This window comes from Oncorhynchus keta, chromosome 18 (genome assembly GCF_023373465.1).
Source record: "Oncorhynchus keta strain PuntledgeMale-10-30-2019 chromosome 18, Oket_V2, whole genome shotgun sequence".
NCBI lineage: Eukaryota > Metazoa > Chordata > Actinopteri > Salmoniformes > Salmonidae > Oncorhynchus > Oncorhynchus keta.
This window is the reverse complement of record NC_068438.1, coordinates 32,210,704-32,234,641: the sequence shown is the minus strand read 5'-3', so window position 1 is coordinate 32,234,641 and position 23,938 is coordinate 32,210,704. Positions and strand designations below refer to the sequence as shown.

The 23,938-nt window shown below is 33.6% G+C and overlaps 1 protein-coding gene across 1 annotated transcript in view; it reads left to right on the top strand.

Annotated features, from left to right (window-relative positions):
- The window catches only part of LOC118396889 (calsyntenin-2-like), a 365,777-nt gene that overhangs the window by 260,289 nt on the left and 81,550 nt on the right, over positions 1-23,938 (top strand). The window lies entirely within an intron of this gene.

Here is a 23,938-nt window from a genome sequence, read left to right as displayed (position 1 = left end):
CATATTATCTCAATGACCTCAACTAACCTGTTTATTATCTACACATAGTCACTTTATCCCTACCTACATGTACATATTATCTCAATGACCTCAACTAACCTGTTTATTATCTACACATAGTCACTTTAGCCCTACCTACATGTACATATTATCTCAATGACCTCAACTAACCTGTTTATTATCTATACATAGTCACTTTAGCCCTACCTACATGTACATATTATCTCAACTAACCTGTTTATTATCTACACATAGTCACTTTAGCCCTACCTACATGTACATATTACCTCAACTAACCTGTTTATTATCTACACATAGTCACTTTATCCCTACCTACATGTACATATTATCTCAATGACCTCAACTAACCTGTTTATTATCTACACATAGTCACTTTAGCCCTACCTACATGTACATATTATCTCAATGACCTCAACTAACCTGTTTATTGTCTATACATAGTCACTTTAGCCCTACCTACATGTACATATTATCTCAACTAACCTGTTTATTATCTATACATAGTCACGTTATCTACATGTACATATTATCTCAATTACCTCAACTAACCTGTTTATTATCTACACATAGTCCATTTAGCCCTACCTACATGTACATATTACCTCAGTTACCTTGACTAACCTGTTTATTATCTACACATAGTCACTTTAGCCCTACCTACATGTACATATTACCTCAACTAACCTGTTTATTATCTACACATAGTCACTTTAGCCCTACCTACATGTACATATTATCTCAATGACCTCAACTAACCTGTTTATTATCTACACATAGTCACTTTAGCCCTACCTACATGTACATATTACCTCAACTAACCTGTTTATTATCTACACATAGTCACTTTAGCCCTACTTACATGTACATATTATCTCAATTACCTCAACTAACCTGTTTATTATCTATACATAGTCACTTTAGCCCTACCTACATGTACATATTACCTCAGTTACCTTGACTAACCTGTTTTTATTATCTAGTCACATAGTCATATTTCAGTTACCTTGACTAACCTGTTTATTATCTACACATTATCTACCTTCATGTACATATTATCTCAACTAACCTGTTTATTATCTATACATAGTCACTTTAGCCCTACCTACATGTACATATTATCTCAATGACCTCAACTAACCTGTTTATTATCTATACATAGTCACTTTAGCCCTACCTACATGTACATATTATCTCAATGACCTCAACTAACCTGTTTATTATCTATACATAGTCACTTTAGCCCTACCTACATGTACATATTATCTCAATGACCTCAACTAACCTGTTTATTATCTATACATAGTCACTTTAGCCCTACCTACATGTACATATTATCTCAATGACCTCAACTAACCTGTTTATTATCTACACATAGTCACTTTATCCCTACCTACATGTACATATTATCTCAATGACCTCAACTAACCTGTTTATTATCTATACATAGTCACTTTAGCCCTACCTACATGTACATATTATCTCAATGACCTCAACTAACCTGTTTATTATCTATACATAGTCACTTTAGCCCTACCTACATGTACATATTATCTCAATGACCTCAACTAACCTGTTTATTATCTACACATAGTCACTTTACATGTACATATTATCTCAATGACCTCAACTAACCTGTTTATTATCTACACATAGTCACTTTAGCCCTACCTACATGTACATATTACCTCAATGACCTCAACTAACCTGTTTATTATCTACACATAGTCACTTTAGCCCTACCTACATGTACATATTACCTCAACTAACCTGTTTATTATCTACACATAGTCACTTTAGCCCTACCTACATGTACATATTACCTCAACTAACCTGTTTATTATCTACACATAGTCACTTTAGCCCTACCTACATGTACATATTATCTCAATGACCTCAACTAACCTGTTTATTATCTATACATAGTCACTTTAGCCCTACCTACATGTACATATTATCTCAATGACCTCAACTAACCTGTTTATTATCTATACATAGTCACTTTATCCCTACCTACATGTACATATTATCTCAATGACCTCAACTAACCTGTTTATTATCTACACATAGTCACTTTAGCCCTACCTACATGTACATATTATCTCAATGACCTCAACTAACCTGTTTATTATCTACACATAGTCACTTTAGCCCTACCTACATGTACATATTATCTCAATGACCTCAACTAACCTGTTTATTATCTATACATAGTCACTTTATCCCTACCTACATGTACATATTATCTCAATGACCTCAACTAACCTGTTTATTATCTACACATAGTCACTTTATCCCTACCTACATGTACATATTATCTCAATGACCTCAACTAACCTGTTTATTATCTATACATAGTCACTTTATCCCTACCTACATGTACATATTATCTCAATGACCTCAACTAACCTGTTTATTGTCTATACATAGTCACTTTATCCCTACCTACATGTACATATTATCTCAATGACCTCAACTAACCTGTTTATTATCTACACATAGTCACTTTATCCCTACCTACATGTACATATTATCTCAATGACCTCAACTAACCTGTTTATTATCTACACATAGTCACTTTAGCCCTACCTACATGTACATATTATCTCAATGACCTCAACTAACCTGTTTATTATCTATACATAGTCACTTTAGCCCTACCTACATGTACATATTATCTTAACTAACCTGTTTATTATCTACACATAGTCACTTTAGCCCTACCTACATGTACATATTATCTCAATGACCTCAACTAACCTGTTTATTATCTACACATAGTCACTTTATCCCTACCTACATGTACATATTATCTCAATGACCTCAACTAACCTGTTTATTATCTACACATAGTCACTTTAGCCCTACCTACATGTACATATTATCTCAACTAACCTGTTTATTATCTATACATAGTCACTTTAGCCCTACCTACATGTACATATTATCTCAATGACCTCAACTAACCTGTTTATTATCTACACATAGTCACTTTAGCCCTACCTACATGTACATATTACCTCAATGACCTCAACTAACCTGTTTATTATCTACACATAGTCACTTTAACCCTACCTACATGTACATATTACCTCAACTAACCTGTTTATTATCTACACATAGTCACTTTAGCCCTACCTACATGTACATATTATCTCAATGACCTCAACTAACCTGTTTATTATCTACACATAGTCACTTTAGCCCTACCTACATGTACATATTATCTCAATGACCTCAACTAACCTGTTTATTATCTACACATAGTCACTTTAGCCCTACCTACATGTACATATTATCTCAATTACCTCAACTAACCTGTTTATTATCTATACATAGTCACTTTAGCCCTACCTACATGTACATATTATCTCAACTAACCTGTTTATTATCTATACATATTCACTTTAGCCCTACCTACATGTACATATTATCTCAACTAACCTGTTTATTATCTACACATAGTCACTTTAGCCCTACCTACATGTACATATTATCTCAATGACCTCAACTAACCTGTTTATTATCTATACATAGTCACTTTATCCCTACCTACATGTACATATTATCTCAATGACCTCAACTAACCTGTTTATTATCTACACATAGTCACTTTATCCCTACCTACATGTACATATTATCTCAATGACCTCAACTAACCTGTTTATTATCTACACATAGTCACTTTAGCCCTACCTACATGTACATATTATCTCAATGACCTCAACTAACCTGTTTATTATCTATACATAGTCACTTTAGCCCTACCTACATGTACATATTATCTTAACTAACCTGTTTATTATCTGCACATAGTCACTTTAGCCCTACCTACATGTACATATTATCTCAATGACCTCAACTAACCTGTTTATTATCTATACATAGTCACTTTAGCCCTACCTACATGTACATATTATCTTAACTAACCTGTTTATTATCTATACATAGTCACTTTAGCCCTACCTACATGTACATATTATCTCAATGACCTCAACTAACCTGTTTATTATCTATACATAGTCACTTTAGCCCTACCTACATGTACATATTATCTCAATGACCTCAACTAACCTGTTTATTATCTACACATAGTCACTTTAGCCCTACCTACATGTACATATTATCTCAATGACCTCAACTAACCTGTTTATTATCTATACATAGTCACTTTAGCCCTACCTACATGTACATATTATCTCAATGACCTCAACTAACCTGTTTATTATCTATACATAGTCACTTTAGCCCTACCTACATGTACATATTACCTCAATGACCTCAACTAACCTGTTTATTATCTATACATAGTCACTTTAGCCCTACCTACATGTACATATTATCTCAATGACCTCAACTAACCTGTTTATTATCTACACATAGTCACTTTAGCCCTACCTACATGTACATATTACCTCAATGACCTCAACTAACCTGTTTATTATCTATGTACATAGTCACTGTTTTTATCTGCACCCTACCTACATGTACATATTATCTCAATGACCTCAACTAACCTGTTTATTATCTATACATAGTCACTTTAGCCCTACCCTACATATTATCTTAACTAACCTGTTTATTATCTATACATAGTCACTTTAGCCCTACCTACATGTACATATTATCTCAATGACCTCAACTAACCTGTTTATTATCTATACATAGTCACTTTAGCCCTACCTACATGTACATATTATCTCAATGACCTCAACTAACCTGTTTATTATCTATACATAGTCACTTTAGCCCTACCTACATGTACATATTATCTCAATGACCTCAACTAACCTGTTTATTATCTATACATAGTCACTTTAGCCCTACCCTACATGTACATATTATCTCAACTAACCTGTTTATTATCTATACATAGTCACTTTAGCCCTACCTACATGTACATATTATCTCAATGACCTCAACTAACCTGTTTATTATCTATACATAGTCACTTTAGCCCTACCTACATGTACATATTACCTCAACTAACCTGTTTATTATCTACACATAGTCACTTTAGCCCTACCTACATGTACATATTATCTCAATGACCTCAACTAACCTGTTTATTATCTATACATAGTCACTTTATCCCTACCTACATGTACATATTATCTCAATGACCTCAACTAACCTGTTTATTATCTATACATAGTCACTTTAGCCCTACCTACATGTACATATTATCTCAATGACCTCAACTAACCTGTTTATTATCTACACATAGTCACTTTATCCCTACCTACATGTACATATTATCTCAATGACCTCAACTAACCTGTTTATTATCTATACATAGTCACTTTATCCCTACCTACATGTACATATTATCTCAATGACCTCAACTAACCTGTTTATTGTCTATACATAGTCACTTTATCCCTACCTACATGTACATATTATCTCAATGACCTCAACTAACCTGTTTATTATCTACACATAGTCACTTTAGCCCTACCTACATGTACATATTATCTCAATGACCTCAACTAACCTGTTTATTATCTACACATAGTCACTTTAGCCCTACCTACATGTACATATTATCTCAATGACCTCAACTAACCTGTTTATTATCTATACATAGTCTTTAGCCCTACCTACATGTACATATTATCTTAACTAACCTGTTTATTATCTACACATAGTCACTTTAGCCCTACCTACATGTACATATTATCTCAATGACCTCAACTAACCTGTTTATTATCTACACATAGTCACTTTATCCCTACCTACATGTACATATTATCTCAATGACCTCAACTAACCTGTTTATTATCTACACATAGTCACTTTAGCCCTACCTACATGTACATATTATCTCAATGACCTCAACTAACCTGTTTATTATCTATACATAGTCACTTTAGCCCTACCTACATGTACATATTATCTCAATGACCTCAACTAACCTGTTTATTATCTACACATAGTCACTTTAGCCCTACCTACATGTACATATTATCTCAATGACCTCAACTAACCTGTTTATTATCTATACATAGTCACTTTAGCCCTACCTACATGTACATATTATCTCAACTAACCTGTTTATTATCTACACATAGTCACTTTAGCCCTACCTACATGTACATATTATCTCAATGACCTCAACTAACCTGTTTATTATCTACACATAGTCACTTTAGCCCTACCTACATGTACATATTATCTCAATGACCTCAACTAACCTGTTTATTATCTACACATAGTCACTTTAGCCCTACCTACATGTACATATTATCTCAATGACCTCAACTAACCTGTTTATTATCTATACATAGTCACTTTAGCCCTACCTACATGTACATATTATCTCAATGACCTCAACTAACCTGTTTATTATCTATACATAGTCACTTTAGCCCTACCTACATGTACATATTATCTCAATGACCTCAACTAACCTGTTTATTATCTATACATAGTCACTTTAGCCCTACCTACATGTACATATTATCTCAATGACCTCAACTAACCTGTTTATTATCTATACATAGTCACTTTAGCCCTACCTACATGTACATATTATCTCAATGACCTCAACTAACCTGTTTATTATCTACATAGTCACTTTATCCCTACCTACATGTACATATTATCTCAATGACCTCAACTAACCTGTTTATTATCTACACATAGTCACTTTAGCCCTACCTACATGTACATATTATCTCAATGACCTCAACTAACCTGTTTATTATCTATACATAGTCACTTTAGCCCTACCTACATGTACATATTATCTTAACTAACCTGTTTATTATCTGCACATAGTCACTTTAGCCCTACCTACATGTACATATTATCTCAATGACCTCAACTAACCTGTTTATTATCTATACATAGTCACTTTAGCCCTACCTACATGTACATATTATCTCAACTAACCTGTTTATTATCTATACATAGTCACTTTAGCCCTACCTACATGTACATATTATCTCAATGACCTCAACTAACCTGTTTATTATCTATACATAGTCACTTTAGCCCTACCTACATGTACATATTATCTCAATGACCTCAACTAACCTGTTTATTATCTATACATAGTCACTTTAGCCCTACCTACATGTACATATTATCTCAATGACCTCAACTAACCTGTTTATTATCTATACATAGTCACTTTAGCCCTACCTACATGTACATATTACCTCAATGACTTCAACTAACCTGTTTATTATCTATACATAGTCACTTTAGCCCTACCTACATGTACATATTATCTCAATGACCTCAACTAACCTGTTTATTATCTACACATAGTCACTTTAGCCCTACCTACATGTACATATTACCTCAATGACCTCAACTAACCTGTTTATTATCTACACATAGTCACTTTAGCCCTACCTACATGTACATATTATCTCAATGACCTCAACTAACCTGTTTATTATCTATACATAGTCACTTTAGCCCTACCTACATGTACATATTATCTCAACTAACCTGTTTATTATCTGCACATAGTCACTTTAGCCCTACTAACATGTACATATTATCTCAATGACCTCAACTAACCTGTTTATTATCTATACATAGTCACTTTAGCCCTACCTACATGTACATATTATCTCAACTAACCTGTTTATTATCTATACATAGTCACTTTAGCCCTACCTACATGTACATATTATCTCAATGACCTCAACTAACCTGTTTATTATCTATACATAGTCACTTTAGCCCTACCTACATGTACATATTATCTCAATGACCTCAACTAACCTGTTTATTATCTACACATAGTCACTTTAGCCCTACCTACATGTACATATTATCTCAATGACCTCAACTAACCTGTTTATTATCTATACATAGTCACTTTAGCCCTACCTACATGTACATATTATCTCAATGACCTCAACTAACCTGTTTATTATCTATACATAGTCACTTTAGCCCTACCTACATGTACATATTATCTCAATGACCTCAACTAACCTGTTTATTATCTACACATAGTCACTTTATCCCTACCTACATGTACATATTATCTCATTACCTCAACTAACCTGTTTATTATCTATACATAGTCACTTTATCCCTACCTACATGTACATATTATCTCAATGACCTCAACTAACCTGTTTATTATCTATACATAGTCACTTTATCCCTACCTACATGTACATATTATCTCAATGACCTCAACTAACCTGTTTATTATCTACACATAGTCACTTTAGCCCTACCTACATGTACATATTATCTCAATGACCTCAACTAACCTGTTTATTATCTATACATAGTCACTTTAGCCCATGTACATATTATCTCAACTAACATGTTTATTATCTACACATAGTCACTTTAGCCCTACCTACATGTACATATTATCTCAACTAACCTGTTTATTATCTACACATAGTCACTTTAGCCCTACCTACATGTACATATTATCTCAATGACCTCAACTAACCTGTTTATTATCTACACATAGTCACTTTAGCCCTACCTACATGTACATATTATCTCAATGACCTCAACTAACCTGTTTATTATCTACACATAGTCACTTTAGCCCTACCTACATGTACATATTATCTCAATGACCTCAACTAACCTGTTTATTATCTATACATAGTCACTTTATCCCTACCTACATGTACATATTATCTCAATGACCTCAACTAACCTGTTTATTATCTACACATAGTCACTTTAGCCCTACCTACATGTACATATTATCTCAATGACCTCAACTAACCTGTTTATTATCTATCTTTAGCCCTACCACATGTACATATTATCTTAACTAACCTGTTTATTATCTACACATAGTCACTTTAGCCCTACCTACATGTACATATTATCTCAATGACCTCAACTAACCTGTTTATTATCTACACATAGTCACTTTATCCCTACCTACATGTACATATTATCTCAATGACCTCAACTAACCTGTTTATTATCTACACATAGTCACTTTAGCCCTACCTACATGTACATATTATCTCAATGACCTCAACTAACCTGTTTATTGTCTATACATAGTCACTTTAGCCCTACCTACATGTACATATTATCTCAATGACCTCAACTAACCTGTTTATTATCTATACATAGTCACTTTAGCCCTACCTACATGTACATATTATCTCAATGACCTCAACTAACCTGTTTATTATCTATACATAGTCACTTTATCCCTACCTACATGTACATATTATCTCAATGACCTCAACTAACCTGTTTATTATCTATACATAGTCACTTTATCCCTACCTACATGTACATATTATCTCAATGACCTCAACTAACCTGTTTATTATCTACACATAGTCACTTTATCCCTACCTACATGTACATATTATCTCAATGACCTCAACTAACCTGTTTATTATCTACACATAGTCACTTTAGCCCTACCTACATGTACATATTATCTCAATGACCTCAACTAACCTGTTTATTATCTATACATAGTCACTTTAGCCCTACCTACATGTACATATTATCTTAACTAACCTGTTTATTATCTGCACATAGTCACTTTAGCCCTACCTACATGTACATATTATCTCAATGACCTCAACTAACCTGTTTATTATCTATACATAGTCACTTTAGCCCTACCTACATGTACATATTATCTCAACTAACCTGTTTATTATCTATACATAGTCACTTTAGCCCTACCTACATGTACATATTATCTCAATGACCTCAACTAACCTGTTTATTATCTATACATAGTCACTTTAGCCCTACCTACATGTACATATTATCTCAATGACCTCAACTAACCTGTTTATTATCTACACATAGTCACTTTAGCCCTACCTACATGTACATATTATCTCAACTAACCTGTTTATTATCTATACATAGTCACTTTAGCCCTACCTACATGTACATATTATCTCAATGACCTCAACTAACCTGTTTATTATCTATACATAGTCACTTTAGCCCTACCTACATGTACATATTATCTCAATGACCTCAACTAACCTGTTTATTATCTATACATAGTCACTTTAGCCCTACCTACATGTACATATTATCTCAACTAACCTGTTTATTATCTACACATAGTCACTTTAGCCCTACCTACATGTACATATTATCTCAATGACCTCAACTAACCTGTTTATTATCTATACAAGTCCTTTGCCCTACCTACATGTACATATTATCTCAACTAACCTGTTTATTATCTATACATAGTCACTTTAGCCCTACCAACATTTACATATTATCTCAATGACCTCAACTAACCTGTTTATTATCTATACATAGTCACTTTAGCCCTACCTACATGTACATATTATCTCAACTAACCTGTTTATTATCTACACATAGTCACTTTAGCCCTACCTACATGTACATATTATCTCAATGACCTCAACTAACCTGTTTATTATCTATACATAGTCACTTTAGCCCTACCTACATGTACATATTATCTCAATGACCTCAACTAACCTGTTTATTATCTATACATAGTCACTTTAGCCCTACCTACATGTACATATTATCTCAATGACCTCAACTAACCTGTTTATTATCTATACATAGTCACTTTAGCCCTACCTACATGTACATATTATCTCAATGACCTCAACTAACCTGTTTATTATCTATACATAGTCACTTTATCCCTACCTACATGTACATATTATCTCAATGACCTCAACTAACCTGTTTATTATCTACACATAGTCACTTTAGCCCTACCTACATGTACATATTATCTCAATGACCTCAACTAACCTGTTTATTATCTACACATAGTCACTTTAGCCCTACCTACATGTACATATTATCTCAATGACCTCAACTAACCTGTTTATTATCTACACATAGTCACTTTAGCCCTACCTACATGTACATATTACCTCAACTAACCTGTTTATTATCTACACATAGTCACTTTAGCCCTACCTACATGTACATATTATCTCAATTACCTCAACTAACCTGTTTATTATCTATACATAGTCACTTTAGCCCTACCTACATGTACATATTATCTCAACTAACCTGTTTATTATCTATACATAGTCACTTTAGCCCTACCTACATGTACATATTATCTCAATGACCTCAACTAACCTGTTTATTATCTATACATAGTCACTTTAGCCCTACCTACATGTACATATTATCTCAATGACCTCAACTAACCTGTTTATTATCTACACATAGTCACTTTAGCCCTACCTACATGTACATATTATCTCAATGACCTCAACTAACCTGTTTATTATCTATACATAGTCACTTTAGCCCTACCTACATGTACATATTATCTCAATGACCTCAACTAACCTGTTTATTATCTATACATAGTCACTTTAGCCCTACCTACATGTACATATTATCTCAATGACCTCAACTAACCTGTTTATTATCTATACATAGTCACTTTAGCCCTACCTACATGTACATATTATCTCAACTAACCTGTTTATTATCTACACATAGTCACTTTAGCCCTACCTACATGTACATATTATCTCAATGACCTCAACTAACCTGTTTATTATCTATACATAGTCACTTTAGCCCTACCTACATGTACATATTATCTCAACTAACCTGTTTATTATCTATACATAGTCACTTTAGCCCTACCTACATGTACATATTATCTCAATGACCTCAACTAACCTGTTTATTATCTATACATAGTCACTTTAGCCCTACCTACATGTACATATTATCTCAACTAACCTGTTTATTATCTACACATAGTCACTTTAGCCCTACCTACATGTACATATTATCTCAACTAACCTGTTTATTATCTATACATAGTCACTTTAGCCCTACCTACATGTACATATTATCTCAACTAACCTGTTTATTATCTATACATAGTCACTTTAGCCCTACCTACATGTACATATTATCTCAATGACCTCAACTAACCTGTTTATTATCTATACATAGTCACTTTAGCCCTACCTACATGTACATATTATCTCAATGACCTCAACTAACCTGTTTATTATCTACACATAGTCACTTTAGCCCTACCTACATGTACATATTATCTCAATGACCTCAACTAACCTGTTTATTATCTATACATAGTCACTTTAGCCCTACCTACATGTACATATTATCTCAATGACCTCAACTAACCTGTTTATTATCTATACATAGTCACTTTAGCCCTACCTACATGTACATATTATCTCAATGACCTCAACTAACCTGTTTATTATCTACACATAGTCACTTTAGCCCTACCTACATGTACATATTATCTCAACTAACCTGTTTATTATCTATACATATTCACTTTAGCCCTACCTACATGTACATATTATCTCAATGACCTCAACTAACCTGTTTATTATCTATACATAGTCACTTTAGCCCTACCTTACATGTACATAGTCACTTTATCTCATGTACATATTATCTTAACTAACCTGTTTATTATCTACACATAGTCACTTTAGCCCTACCTACATGTACATATTATCTCAATGACCTCAACTAACCTGTTTATTATCTATACATAGTCACTTTAGCCCTACCTACATGTACATATTATCTCAATTACCTTAACTAACCTGTTTATTATCTACACATAGTCACTTTAGCCCTACCTACATGTACATATTACCTCAACTAACCTGTTTATTATCTACACATAGTCACTTTAGCCCTACCTACATGTACATATTACCTCAGTTACCTTGACTAACCTGTTTATTATCTATACATAGTCACTTTAGCCCTACCTACATGTACATATTACCTCAGTTACCTGGACTAACCTGTTTATTATCTACACATAGTCACTTTAGCCCTACCTACATGTACATATTACCTCAACTAACCTGTTTATTATCTATACATAGTCACTTTAGCCCTACCTACATGTACATATTATCTCAATTACCTCAACTAACCTGTTTATTATCTATACATAGTCACTTTAGCCCTACTTACATGTACATATTATCTCAATGACCTCAACTAACCTGTTTATTATCTATACATAGTCACTTTAGCCCTACCTACATGTACATATTACCTCAACTAACCTGTTTATTATCTACACATAGTCACTTTAGCCCTACCTACATGTACATATTATCTCAATGACCTCAACTAACCTGTTTATTATCTATACATAGTCACTTTAGCCCTACTTACATGTACATATTATCTCAATGACCTCAACTAACCTGTTTATTATCTATACATAGTCACTTTAGCCCTACCTACATGTACATATTACCTCAGTTACCTTGACTAACCTGTTTATTATCTATACATAGTCACTTTAGCCCTACCTACATGTACATATTACCTCAGTTACCTTGACTAACCTGTTTATTATCTACACATAGTCACTTTAGCCCTACCTCCATGTACATATTATCTCAACTAACCTGTTTATTATCTACACATAGTCACTTTAGCCCTACTTACATGTACATATTACCTCAACTAACCTGTTTATTATCTACACATAGTCACTTTAGCCCTACCTACATGTACATATTATCTCAACTAACCTGTTTATTATCTACACATAGTCACTTTAGCCCTACCTACATGTACATATTACCTCAATTACCTTGACTAACCTGTTTATTATCTACACATAGTCACTTTAGCCCTACCTACATGTACATATTATCTCAACTAACCTGTTTATTATCTACACATAGTCACTTTAGCCCTACCTACATGTACATATTATCTCAACTAACCTGTTTATTATCTACACATAGTCACTTTAGCCCTACCTACATGTACATATTATCTCAACTAACCTGTTTATTATCTACACATAGTCACTTTAGCCCTACCTACATGTACATATTATCTCAACTAACCTGTTTATTATCTATACATAGTCACTTTAGCCCTACCTACATGTACATATTATCTCAATGACCTCAACTAACCTGTTTATTATCTATACATAGTCACTTTAGCCCTACCTACATGTACATATTATCTCAACTAACCTGTTTATTATCTACACATAGTCACTTTAGCCCTACCTACATGTACATATTATCTCAACTAACCTGTTTATTATCTATACATAGTCACTTTAGCCCTACCTACATGTACATATTATCTCAACTAACCTGTTTATTATCTACACATAGTCACTTTAGCCCTACCTACATGTACATATTATCTCAACTAACCTGTTTATTATCTATACATAGTCACTTTAGCCCTACCTACATGTACATATTATCTCAACTAACCTGTTTATTATCTACACATAGTCACTTTAGCCCTACCTACATGTACATATTATCTCAACTAACCTGTTTATTATCTATACATAGTCACTTTAGCCCTACCTACATGTACATATTATCTCAACTAACCTGTTTATTATCTATACATAGTCACTTTAGCCCTACCTACATGTACATATTATCTCAACTAACCTGTTTATTATCTATACATAGTCACTTTAGCCCTACCTACATGTACATATTACCTCAACTAACCTGTTTATTATCTACACATAGTCACTTTAGCCCTACCTACATGTACATATTATCTCAACTAACCTGTTTATTATCTATACATAGTCACTTTAGCCCTACCTACATGTACATATTATCTCAACTAACCTGTTTATTATCTACACATAGTCACTTTAGCCCTACCTACATGTACATATTATCTCAACTAACCTGTTTATTATCTACACATAGTCACTTTAGCCCTACCTACATGTACATATTATCTCAATGACCTCAACTAACCTGTTTATTATCTATACATAGTCACTTTAGCCCTACTTACATGTACATATTATCTCAATGACCTCAACTAACCTGTTTATTATCTATACATAGTCACTTTACCTACATGTACATATTATCTCAATGACCTCAACTAACCTGTTTATTATCTACACATAGTCACTTTAGCCCTACCTACATATACATATTATCTCAACTAACCTGTTTATTATCTACACATAGTCACTTTAGCCCTACCTACATGTACATATTATCTCAATTACCTCAACTAACCTGTTTATTATCTATACATAGTCACTTTAGCCCTACTTACATGTACATATTATCTCAATGACCTCAACTAACCTGTTTATTATCTATACATAGTCACTTTAGCCCTACCTACATGTACATATTATCTCAATGACCTCAACTAACCTGTTTATTATCTATACATAGTCACTTTAGCCCTACCTACATGTACATATTATCTCAATGACCTCAACTAACCTGTTTATTATCTACACATAGTCACTTTAGCCCTACCTACATGTACATATTATCTCAACTAACCTGTTTATTATCTACACATAGTCACTTTAGCCCTACCTACATGTACATATTACCTCAGTTACCTTGACTAACCTGTTTATTATCTACACATAGTCACTTTAGCCCTACCTACATGTACATATTATCTCAACTAACCTGTTTATTATCTACACATAGTCACTTTAGCCCTACCTACATGTACATATTACCTCAACTAACCTGTTTATTATCTACACATAGTCACTTTAGCCCTACCTACATGTACATATTATCTCAACTAACCTGTTTATTATCTACACATAGTCACTTTAGCCCTACCTACATGTACATATTATCTCAACTAACCTGTTTATTATCTATACATAGTCACTTTAGCCCTACCTACATGTACATATTATCTCAATGACCTCAACTAACCTGTTTATTATCTATACATAGTCACTTTAGCCCTACCTACATGTACATATTATCTCAACTAACCTGTTTATTATCTACACATAGTCACTTTAGCCCTACCTACATGTACATATTACCTCAACTAACCTGTTTATTATCTACACATAGTCACTTTAGCCCTACCTACATGTACATATTATCTCAACTAACCTGTTTATTATCTACACATAGTCACTTTAGCCCTACCTACATGTACATATTATCTCAACTAACCTGTTTATTATCTATACATAGTCACTTTAGCCCTACCTACATGTACATATTACCTCAACTTACCTGTTTATTATCTACACATAGTCACTTTAGCCCTACCTACATGTACATATTATCTCAACTAACCTGTTTATTATCTATACATAGTCACTTTAGCCCTACCTACATGTACATATTATCTCAACTAACCTGTTTATTATCTATACATAGTCACTTTAGCCCTACCTACATGTACATATTATCTCAACTAACCTGTTTATTATCTATACATAGTCACTTTAGCCCTACCTACATGTACATATTATCTCAACTAACCTGTTTATTATCTACACATAGTCACTTTAGCCCTACCTACATGTACATATTATCTCAACTAACCTGTTTATTATCTATACATAGTCACTTTAGCCCTACCTACATGTACATATTATCTCAACTAACCTGTTTATTATCTACACATAGTCACTTTAGCCCTACCTACATGTACATATTATCTCAACTAACCTGTTTATTATCTACACATAGTCACTTTAGCCCTACCTACATGTACATATTATCTCAATGACCTCAACTAACCTGTTTATTATCTATACATAGTCACTTTAGCCCTACCTACATTTACATATTATCTCAATGACCTCAACTAACATGTTTATTATCTACACATAGTCACTTTAGCCCTACCTACATGTACATATTATCTCAACTAACATGTTTATTATCTACACATAGTCAATTTAGCCCTACCTACATGTACATATTATCTCAACTAACCTGTTTATTATCTACACATAGTCACTTTAGCCCTACCTACATGTACATATTATCTCAATGACCTCAACTAACCTGTTTATTATCTACACATAGTCACTTTAGCCCTACCTACATGTGCATATTACCTCAGTTACCTTGACTAACCTGTTTATTATCTATACATAGTCACTTTAGCCCTACTTACATGTACATATTATCTCAATGACCTCAACTAACCTGTTTATTATCTATACATAGTCACTTTAGCCCTACCTACATGTACATATTACCTCAACTAACCTGTTTATTATCTACACATAGTCACTTTAGCCCTACCTACATGTACATATTATCTCAATTACCTCAACTAACCTGTTTATTATCTATACATAGTCACTTTAGCCCTACTTACATGTACATATTATCTCAATTACCTCAACTAACCTGTTTATTATCTATACATAGTCACTTTAGCCCTACCTACATGTACATATTATCTCAACTAACCTGTTTATTATCTATACATAGTCACTTTAGCCCTACCTACATGTACATATTATCTCAACTAACCTGTTTATTATCTACACATAGTCACTTTAGCCCTACTTACATGTACATATTATCTCAATGACCTCAACTAACCTGTTTATTATCTATACATAGTCACTTTAGCCCTACCTACATGTACATATTACCTCAGTTACCTTGACTAACCTGTTTATTATCTATACATAGTCACTTTAGCCCTACCTACATGTACATATTACCTCAGTTACCTGGACTAACCTGTTTATTATCTACACATAGTCACTTTAGCCCTACCTACATGTACATATTACCTCAACTAACCTGTTTATTATCTACACATAGTCACTTTAGCCCTACCTACATGTACATATTACCTCAACTAACCTGTTTATTATCTATACATAGTCACTTTAGCCCTACCTACATGTACATATTATCTCAACTAACCTGTTTATTATCTACACATAGTCACTTTAGCCCTACCTACATGTACATATTACCTCAGTTACCTTGACTAACCTGTTTATTATCTACACATAGTCACTTTAGCCCTACCTACATATACATATTACCTCAACTAACCTGTTTATTATCTACACATAGTCACTTTAGCCCTACTTACATGTACATATTATCTCAACTAACCTGTTTATTATCTACACATAGTCACTTTAGCCCTACCTACATGTACATATTATCTCAACTAACCTGTTTATTATCTACACATAGTCACTTTAGCCCTACCTACATGTACATATTATCTCAACTAACCTGTTTATTATCTATACATAGTCACTTTAGCCCTACCTACATGTACATATTATCTCAATGACCTCAACTAACCTGTTTATTATCTATACATAGTCACTTTAGCCCTACCTACATGTACATATTATCTCAACTAACCTGTTTATTATCTACACATAGTCACTTTAGCCCTACCTACATGTACATATTATCTCAACTAACCTGTTTATTATCTATACATAGTCACGTTATCTACATGTACATATTATCTCAACTAACCTGTTTATTATCTACACATAGTCACTTTAGCCCTACCTACATGTACATATTATCTCAACTAACCTGTTTATTATCTATACATAGTCACTTTAGCCCTACCTACATGTACATATTACCTCAACTTACCTGTTTATTATCTACACATAGTCACTTTAGCCCTACCTACATGTACATATTATCTCAACTAACCTGTTTATTATCTATACATAGTCACTTTAGCCCTACCTACATGTACATATTATCTCAACTAACCTGTTTATTATCTATACATAGTCACTTTAGCCCTACCTACATGTACATATTATCTCAACTAACCTGTTTATTATCTATACATAGTCACTTTAGCCCTACCTACATGTACATATTATCTCAACTAACCTGTTTATTATCTACACATAGTCACTTTAGCCCTACCTACATGTACATATTATCTCAACTAACCTGTTTATTATCTATACATAGTCACTTTAGCCCTACCTACATGTACATATTATCTCAACTAACCTGTTTATTATCTACACATAGTCACTTTAGCCCTACCTACATGTACATATTACCTCAACTAACCTGTTTATTATCTACACATAGTCACTTTAGCCCTACCTACATGTACATATTATCTCAATGACCTCAACTAACCTGTTTATTATCTATACATAGTCACTTTAGCCCTACTTACATGTACATATTATCTCAATGACCTCAACTAACCTGTTTATTATCTATACATAGTCACTTTAGCCCTACCTACATGTACATATTATCTCAACTAACCTGTTTATTATCTATACATAGTCACTTTAGCCCTACTTACATGTACATATTACCTCAACTAACCTGTTTATTATCTACACATAGTCACTTTAGCCCTACCTACATGTACATATTACCTCAATTACCTGGACTAACCTGTTTATTATCTACACATAGTCACTTTAGCCCTACTTACATGTACATATTACCTCAATTACCTGGACTAACCTGTTTATTATCTACACATAGTCACTTTAGCCCTACTTACATGTACATATTACCTCAATTACCTGGACTAACCTGTTTATTATCTACACATAGTCACTTTAGCCCTACCTACATGTACATATTACCTCAATTACCTGGACTAACCTGTTTATTATCTACACATAGTCACTTTAGCCCTACTTACATGTACATATTACCTCAATTACCTGGACTAACCTGTTTATTATCTACACATAGTCACTTTAGCCCTACTTACATGTACATATTACCTCAATTACCTGGACTAACCTGTTTATTATCTACACATAGTCACTTTAGCCCTACTTACATCTACATATTACCTCAATTACCTGGACTAACCTGTTTATTATCTACACATAGTCACTTTAGCCCTACTTACATGTACATATTACCTCAATTACCTGGACTAACCTGTTTATTATCTATACATAGTCACTTTAGCCCTACCTACATGTACATATTACCTCAATTACCTGGACTAACCTGTTTATTATCTACACATAGTCACTTTACCCCTACATACATGTACATATTACCTCAATTACCTGGACTAACCTGTTTATTATCTATGCATAGTCACTTTACCCCTACATACATGTACATATTACCTCAATTACCTGGACTTCTCTGTTTATTATCTATGCATAGTCACTTTACCCCTACATACATGTACATATTACCTCAATTACCTGGACTTCTCTGTTTATTATCTATGCATAGTCACTTTACCCCTACATACATGTACATATTACCTCAATTACCTGGACTAACCTGTTTATTATCTATGCATAGTCACTTTACCCCTACATACATGTACATATTACCTCAATTACCTGGACTACTCTGTTTATTATCTACACATAGTCACTTTAGCCCTACCTACATGTACATATTACCTCAATTACCTGGACTAACCTGTTTATTATCTACACATAGTCACTTTAGCCCTACCTACATGTACATATTACCTCAATTACCTGGACTAACCTGTTTATTATCTACACATAGTCACTTTAGCCCTACTTACATGTACATATTACCTCAATTACCTGGACTAACCTGTTTATTATCTACACATAGTCACTTTAGCTCTACCTACATGTACATATTACCTCAATTACCTGGACTAACCTGTTTATTATCTACACATAGTCACTTTAGCCCTACCTACATGTACATATTATCTCAACTAACCTGTTTATTATCTATACATAGTCACTTTAGCCCTACCTACATGTACATATTATCTCAACTAACCTGTTTATTATCTACACATAGTCACTTTAGCCCTACCTACATGTACATATTACCTCAATTACCTGGACTAACCTGTTTATTATCTACACATAGTCACTTTAGCCCTACCTACATGTACATATTACCTCAATTACCTGGACTAACCTGTTTATTATCTATACATAGTCACTTTAGCCCCTAAACACATGTACATATTACCTCAACTAACCTGTTTATTATCTACACATAGTCACTTTAGCCCTACCTACATGTACATATTACCTCAACTAACCTGTTTATTATCTACACATAGTCACTTTAGCCCCTAAACACATGTACATATTACCTCAATTACCTGGACTAACCTGTTTATTATCTATGCATAGTCACTTTACCCCTACATACATGTACATATTACCTCAATTACCTGGACTTCTCTGTTTATTATCTATGCATAGTCACTTTACCCCTACATACATGTACATATTACCTCAATTACCTGGACTAACCTGTTTATTATCTATGCATAGTCACTTTACCCCTACCTACATGTACATATTACCTCAATTACCTGGACTACTCTGTTTATTATCTATGCATAGTCACTTTACCCCTACATACATGTACATATTACCTCAATTACCTGGACTAACCTGTTTATTATCTATGCATAGTCACTGTACCCCTACCTCCATGTACATATTACCTCAATTACCTGGACTAACCTGTTTATTATCTACACATAGTCACTTTAGCCCTACCTACATGTACATATTACCTCAATTACCTGGACTAACCTGTTTATTATCTACACATAGTCACTTTAGCCCTACCTACATGTACATATTACCTCAATTACCTTGACTAACCTGTTTATTATCTACACATAGTCACTTTAGCCCTACCTACATGTACATATTACCTCAATTACCTCAACTAACCTGTTTATTATCTACACATAGTCACTTTAACCCTACCTACATGTACATATTACCTCAACTAACCTGTTTATTATCTACACATAGTCACTTTAGCCCTACCTACATGTACATATTACCTCAACTAACCTGTTTATTATCTACACATAGTCACTTTAGCCCTACCTACATGTACATATTACCTCAATTACCTCAACTAACCTGTTTATTATCTACACATAGTCACTTTAACCCTACCTACATGTACATATTACCTCAATTACCTGGACTAACCTGTTTATTATCTATACATAGTCACTTTAGCCCCTAAACACATGTACATATTACCTCAACTAACCTGTTTATTATCTACACATAGTCACTTTAGCCCTACCTACATGTACATATTACCTCAACTAACCTGTTTATTATCTACACATAGTCACTTTAGCCCCTAAACACATGTACATATTACCTCAATTACCTGGACTAACCTGTTTATTATCTATACATAGTCACTTTAGCCCTACCTACATGTACATATTACCTCAATTACCTGGACTAACCTGTTTATTATCTATACATAGTCACTTTAGCCTTACCTACATGTACACATTATCTCAACTAACCTGATTATTATCTATACATAGTCACTTTAGCCCTACCTACATGTACACATTATCTCAACTAACCTGATTATTATCTATACATAGTCACTTTAGCCCTACCTACATGTACATATTATCTCAACTAACCTGTTTATTATCTATACATAGTCACTTTAGCCCTACCTACATGTACACATTATCTCAACTAACCTGTTTATTATCTATACATAGTCACTTTAGCCCTACCTACATGTACATATTATCTCAACTAACCTGTTTATTATCTATACATAGTCACTTTAGCCCTACCTACATGTACACATTATCTCAACTAACCTGTTTATTATCTATACATAGTCACTTTAGCCCTACGTACATGTACACATTATCTCAACTAACCTGTTTATTATCTACACATAGTCACTTTAGCCCTACCTACATGTACATATTATCTCAATTACCTGGACTAACCTGTTTATTATTTACATTTACATTTAAGTCATTTAGCAGACGCTCTTATCCAGAGCGACTTACATCTATACATAGTCACTTTAGCCCTACTTACATGTACATATTATCTCAACTAACCTGTTTATTATCTACACATAGTCACTTTAGCCCTACCTACATGTACATATTATCTTAACTAACCTGTTTATTATCTATACATAGTCACTTTAGCCCTACCTACATGTACATATTATCTCAATGACCTCAACTACATTTACATTTACATTTAAGTCATTTAGCAGACGCTCTTATCCAGAGCGACTTACAAATTAACCTGTTTATTATCTACACATAGTCACTTTAGCCCTACCTACATGTACATATTATCTCAATGACCTCAACTAACCTGTTTATTATCTACACATAGTCACTTTAGCCCTACTTACATGTACATATTATCTCAACTAGCCTGTTTATTATCTACACATAGTCACTTTAGCCCTACCTACATGTACATATTATCTTAACTAACCTGTTTATTATCTATACATAGTCACTTTAGCCCTACCTACATGTACATATTATCTCAATGACCTCAACTAACCTCTACCCCTGCACATTGACCAGGTTCCAGGATCCCCTCCACATCGCCTGCTTATTTTTATTTTATTGTGTTACTTTTTTAAACTTTAGTTTATATAGTAAATAGTTTCTTAATTCAAATTGTTTTTAAAACTTGGAAGTAAACATTTGTAAGCAAGCATCTCATGGGAAGGTCTACAGCTGTTTGTATTCAGCGCATGTGACAAATCAAATTTGATTTGATTTCTTCTGTCTATCATTTTGCATGACAGGGAGAGACATGGAGGGTTCTGGGAATTGCAAAGTTTGCTTCCCATCTCAAACTTCAAGTTGTTTTGAACTTCCACTTTTTGTTGATTGTGCCTTTGCTGGTTGATGTAAGTCCCCACTGGGCCAGGGGTGACCCGTCATTCTAAACCCCTGTTTTGAGATCCAACTGTTTAGCTTTAAAAATAAATAAATAAATAAAAACATTTGTTGTTGTTTCCTGTTTTGCATATTACTTTAGCATTAAGTCGCTTTGGATAAAACGTGTCACATATAATTTTGCAAACAATGTAAAAATAAATAAATAATAATCATTGAGTTAATAAAGCTGCATACAAACATGGTCCCTTTTTTGCTGTCTCGAGTAAGGCAGCTTCAAAATGCATGTGTTTCAGGGCTTTCTGTGGTGGTGGGGCAGCCAGCGGAAAATACAGAGCATAGGTGTTGATAATGTTCTCTAGTTGAGCTTTGATTGGCTCAATGTTCAGTCACTCATGGGGACACCATGTTACTGCAAAATCTACAGGTAGAGCTCAAAATTCAAGCCCCTTGGGTGCTGCCATAAAGTTACATTAGAAGTGCCCATCAGGAAGGCACAAGGTCATTGGCCACAGATAAAATTACA